The sequence below is a fragment of the Salvelinus fontinalis genome, chromosome 6 (assembly GCF_029448725.1).
Source record: "Salvelinus fontinalis isolate EN_2023a chromosome 6, ASM2944872v1, whole genome shotgun sequence".
Taxonomy (NCBI): Eukaryota; Metazoa; Chordata; class Actinopteri; order Salmoniformes; family Salmonidae; genus Salvelinus; species Salvelinus fontinalis.
The window spans coordinates 77,889,600-77,895,599 of record NC_074670.1 but is presented as its reverse complement, the minus strand read 5'-3'; positions in this window follow the sequence as shown (position 1 = coordinate 77,895,599).

The following is a 6,000-nucleotide window of genomic DNA, read 5'->3' as shown; positions in this document are numbered from 1 at the left end:
CTAATTGACATCATTTGAGTCAATTGGAGGTGTACCTGTGGATGTATTTCAAGGCCTACCTTCAAACTCAGTGCCTCTTTGCTTGACGTCATGGGAAAATCTAAAGAAATCATCCAAGACCCCAGAAAAAAATTGTGGACCACCACAAGTCTGGTTCATCCTTGGGAGCAATTTCCAAACGCCTGAAGGTGCCACGTGCATCTGTACAAACAATAGTACGCAAGTATAAACACCTTGGGACCACGCAGCCGTCATACCGCTCAGGAAGGAGACGCGTTCTGTCTCCTAGAGACAAACGTACTTTGGTGCGAAAAGTGCAAATCAATCCCAGAACAACAGCATAGGACCTTGTGAAGATGCTAGAGGAATAGATGGAATTAGATGGTATCATGAGGCAGGAAAATTATGTGGATATATTGAAGCAACATCGAACAAGGAGGCCTACAAACCTGACTCAGTTACACCAGCTCTGTCAGGAGGAATGGGCCAAAATTCACCCAACGTATTGTGGGAAGCTTGTGGAAGTTAAACAATTTAAAGGCAATGCTACCAAATACTATTTGAGTGTATGTAAACTTCTGACCCACTGGGAATGTGATGAAAGAAATAAAAGCTGAAATAAATCATTCTCTCTACTATTATTCTGACATTTCACATTCTTAAAATAAAGTGGTGATCCTAACTGACCTAAAACAAGGATTTTTAACTAGGATTAAATGTCAGCAATTGTGAAAAACTAAGTTTAAATATATTTGGCTAAGGTGTATGTAAACTTCCGACTTCAACTGTAATTACATAAAGGTCTCGATAAAGGTAGGGAAGCCACCCTTTGTAAAAAATGTTTGTCATGAAATAAATCACATCATCACATAAGAGCAGGTCTGGTTGAGCAAGCAAAGTGAATAGCATCTGGGGATGTCATAGCAGTATGGTGTTATAGGAGTCGGATGTTATCGGAGTAGGATGTCATAGGAGTAGGATATTATAGGGCCAGGTTTTATAGGAGTAGGATGTTATCGGAGTAGGATGTCATAGGAGTAGGATGTTATAGGGCCAGGTTTTATAGGAGTAGGATGTCATAGGAGTAGGATATTATAGGACCAGGTTTTATAGGAGTAGGATGTTAAACGAGTAGGATGTCATAGGAGTAGGATATTATAGGGCCAGGTTTTATAGGAGTAGGATGTCATAGGAGTAGGATATTATAGGACCAGGTTTTATAGGAGTAGGATGTTAAACGAGTAGGATGTCATAGGAGTAGGATATTATAGGGCCAGGTTTTATAGGAGTCGGATGTTATCGGAGTAGGATGTCATAGGAGTAGGATATTATAGGGCCAGGTTTTATAGGAGTAGGATGTCATAGGAGTAGGATATTATAGGACCAGGTTTTATAGGAGTAGGATGTTAAACGAGTAGGATGTCCTAGGAGTAGGATATTATAGGGCCAGGAGTTATAGGGCCAGGAGTTACACGAGTAGGGTGTCATAGGAGTAAGGTGTTATAGGGCCAGGTTTTATCGGAGTAGGATGTTATCGGAGTAGGATGTTATCGGAGTAGGATATTATAGGGCCAGGTGTTATAGGGCCAGGAGTTATAGGGCCAGGTGTTATAGGAGTAGGATGTTATAGGGCCAGGTGTTATAGGAGTAGGATGTTATAGGGCCAGGTGTTATAGGAGTAGGATGTTATAGGGCAAGGTGTTATAGGAGTAGGATGTTATAGGGCCAGGTGTTATAGCAGTAGGATGTTATTGGAGTAGGATGTTATAGGACCAGGTTTTATAGGAGTGGGATGTTAAACGAGTAGGATGTTATAGGAGTAGGATGTTATAGGGCCAGGTGTTATAGGAGTAGGATGTTATAGGAGTAGGATGTTATAGGGCCAGGTTTTATAGGAGTGGGATGTTATAGGGCCAGGTTTTATAGGAGTAGGATGTTAAACGAGTAGGATGTTATAGGAGTAGGATGTTATAGGGCCAGGTGTTATAGGAGTAGGATGTTATAGGAGTAGAATGTTATAGGAGTAGGATGTTATAGGAGTAGGATGTTATAGGAGTAGGGTGTTATAGCAGTAGGGTGTTATAGCGGTAGGATATTATAGGGCCAGGTGTTATAGCAGTAGGATGTTCTAGGGCCAGGTTTTATAGGAGTAGAATGTTATAGGAGTAGGATGTTATAGGAGTAGGGTGTTATAGCAGTAGGATGTTATAGGGCCAGGTGTTATAGCAGTAGGATATTATAGGACCAGGTGTTATAGGAGTAGGATGTTCTAGGGCCACGTGTTATAGGAGTAGGATGTTATAGGGCCAGGTGTTATAGGAGTAGAATGTTATAGGGTCAGGTGTTATAGCAGTAGGATGTTATAGGGTCAGGTGTTATAGGAGTAGGGTGTTATAGGAGTAGGATGTTCTAGGGCCACGTGTTATAGGAGTAGGATGTTATAGGGCCAGGTGTTATAGGAGTAGAATGTTATAGGGTCAGGTGTTATAGCAGTAGGATGTTATAGGGTCAGGTGTTATAGGAGTAGGGTGTTATAGGAGTAGGATGTTATAGGGCCAGGTGTTATAGGAGTAGGATGTTATTGGGCCAGGTGTTATAGGAGTAGGATATTATAGGGCCAGGTGTTATAGGGCCAGGTGTTATAGGAGTAGGATGTTCTAGGGCCACGTGTTATAGGAATACATTTTACAGCATTAGATATACATTTATGGACTGAGTTCGAAAATTATTCTTTATCTTTGGACATTTTTTAGGAGCTGAATGAAAGTACATGATGGAGTTACATGATGGAGATAGATACACAGACACATGTTCTAATACGACATGTAGCACTACATCCGAGAGCAATGCCAGAACCCTAATAATTCAGTTTGTCATCAACAAACTGTATGTGGTCGACACAGGCCATCCACAGAGCTGAGAATCTACAGCAACCCAAACGTCTGGATTTAGTAAACAGAGTCTGTTGCCGGGAGACTTCTAGCCATAGGCCATCTTTAGTATTGTACTATTTGGTGTCATTCCCCCCCCCCATGTCCCTTTTAGTTTAGTATGCTGGAGATGTGAAAGGAATGTGTTAAGTATTTTTTTTGGCGGGCATACGGCACAACTATTAGAGCCTAGTTAGAGTTTGTGCACATAAGATTGAAAGACACTTATTAAACAGGTCTATATGAATCAACAACATGGTGTCACGTCACGATAGAAAGACACACACATATAGTATAAACATACAGTACAAGTAGTAGTACACAGACATCATTACAATGGCTTCATCATATTTCTCCTTGTCTTTTCTCTGCATATACACTTGTCTACACGTTAGGATACAGTTGGTGAGAAGGGTTTAGACATAGCTTGACAAAACTGTATTATTTTCTTTACAGAAAACAAACATTATTATTTTTTTTGCAGTTGAAACAATATGGCGTTACCTAGTGAAAACCCTATCAGAGCTAAAAATAAAAATAAAAAGTTAAGAATAATTTACTCATAACCTATGATTATTGAAACGTTTTTGTTCATTTTTCAAATATATCAATCTTCAATGTCATGTAGCCATGCACGTTATTAGAAAGATATGAGAGTTTCTTACAATAAAACTTCACAGGATTTGGTCTTTGGAAAGTGAAACCCAAAATGACAACAGTATTCATAACAACTGTATATTGCCAGCCTATTTCTACCGCTGTCAACAAGACCAAATACGGACCCCTTCCTTAATTCTGGATCACTTCCTTAGTTCTGAACCACTTCCTTAGTTCTGGACCACTTCCTTAGTTCTGGACCACTTCCTTAGTTCTGGACCACTTCCTTAAGTCCTAACAACTTCCTTAGTTCTGGACCACTTCCTTAAGTCCTAACAACTTCCTTAGTTCTGGACCACTTCCTTAAGTCCTAACAACTTCCTTAGTTCTAGACCACTTCCTTAGTTCTGGACCACTTCCTTAGTTCTGGACCACTTCCTTAGTTCTGGACCACTTCCTTAGTTCTGGACCACTTCCTTAGTTCTAGACCACTTCCTTAGTTCTGGACCACTTCCTTAGTTCTGGACCACTTCCTTAGTTCTGGACCACTTCCTTAGTTCTGGACCACTTCCTTATTTACTGGTGACGAAAGAAATGATCATGTTTTTTTCAGTATCTTTGGATTTGATATTAATGAATTCAAACAGTAATTAGTTAAACATGTACCTTGTGTAAAACAGACACGTAGTATGGGAAGTGAGTAGTGAAATAATGACATAGGCAGTATTGGCTTCCTTCAATGTAATGCAGTGCTGATGTTTCCTGGTCTTTGGCACTAACCACCAGCTGCTAAATATGATGTTGACTAAATCATTTTTATAGAACTGTGCCTGTTTTTCTTCTTCTCTACACTGAATATGAATCGCGCGTATTCTCTGGATAATCTGAGTGTATAATGTTGAATATGAATCGTGTGTATTCTCTGGATAATCTGAGTGTATAATGTTGAATATGAATCGTGTGTATTCTCTGGATAATCTGAGTGTATAATGTTGAATATGAATCGTGTGTATTCTATGGATAATCTGAGTGTATAATGTTGAATATGAATCGTGTGTATTCTATGGATAATCTGAGTGTATAATGTTGAATATGAATCGTGTGTATTCTCTGGATAATCTGAGTGTATAATGTTGAATATGAATCGTGTGTATTCTATGGATAATCTGAGTGTATGATGTTGAATATGAATCGTGTGTTTTATCTCTGGATAATCTGAGTGTATAATGTTGAATATGAATCGTGTGTATTCTATGGATAATCTGAGTGTATAATGTTGAATATGAATCGTGTGTATTCTATGGATAATCTGAGTGTATAATGTTGAATATGAATCGTGTGTATTCTCTGGATAATCTGAGTGTATAATGTTGAATATGAATCGTGTGTATTCTATGGATAATCTGAGTGTATAATGTTGAATATGAATCGTGTGTATTCTATGGATAATCTGAGTGTATAATGTTGATGCAGTGGTCTTTGTTTATAATGCAACAGTAAGTAAAGATAGTTTCTCTCACAAAAATGCAGTCTGTCTGTCAGACTGATAATTAGAGGTTTTATATTAGTCAGGTTTTTAAAGGGAAATCAAATAGTCCAGTTGCCTTAGTGTTTCATAGGTATGGGACCAGATCTATACATAGAGCCAGACTAACATTAAATACATACGTCAATAATGTGGCAGGTTTACTTCCTTTTAAGACAAACACCATATTATAAAGTTAAATTACGTCGTCAAACGACTTCAACGAGACCCTCATTTAACAGCTCCCCTGTTGGAGAAAGTCCTACGAAGGCACAGTCTAAACTAACTAAACTGGTGTTCTCAAAAAGACCTAGAATAGAATATCCACTTCCCATACAGTTACAGTAGCTTACTTACTATAAAAATAGAAAAAGCCAGTGAATTTAAAAGAAAGCGCTCCATCTTGAGATAAGTGTTGGCAAGTGCTTTTCAACCACATGAGCAGGAATGCCCATTGAAGTGTTCATTAGTACGGTGGATTGAACCCTGCTCTCTAATGCATGGCTGGACAGAAACTCCATACCCCAGTTAATACCAATGGACAACCAATCCAAATGCATCTACCTGGTGCGGTGGATCGATCTACCAATGTTGGAATGTTAGAGAAGTGGATTATTTTTTTTTATATACACTTAGTCGGTGGTTGAGAGACCGACCAAAAGCTGTAGGGCGATATATAAGCACATTGTGTCTAGTCTAGAAAACAACAAATATTTCTGTAAAGGCAGTGAATAGCCACCTCCCACAGTTTGGCAAGAACCCCTCCACCCCTCCTACCCCCCTCCCCCAGTCCCAGATCTCCCCTCCCCCTCACTGGACCCCCCTCCCCCAGTCCCAGATCTCCCCTCCCCCTCCCTGGACCCCCCTCCCCCAGTCCCAGATCTCCCCTCCCCCTCCCTGGACCCCCCTCCCCCAGTCCCAGATCTCTCCTCCCCTCCCCCAGTCCCA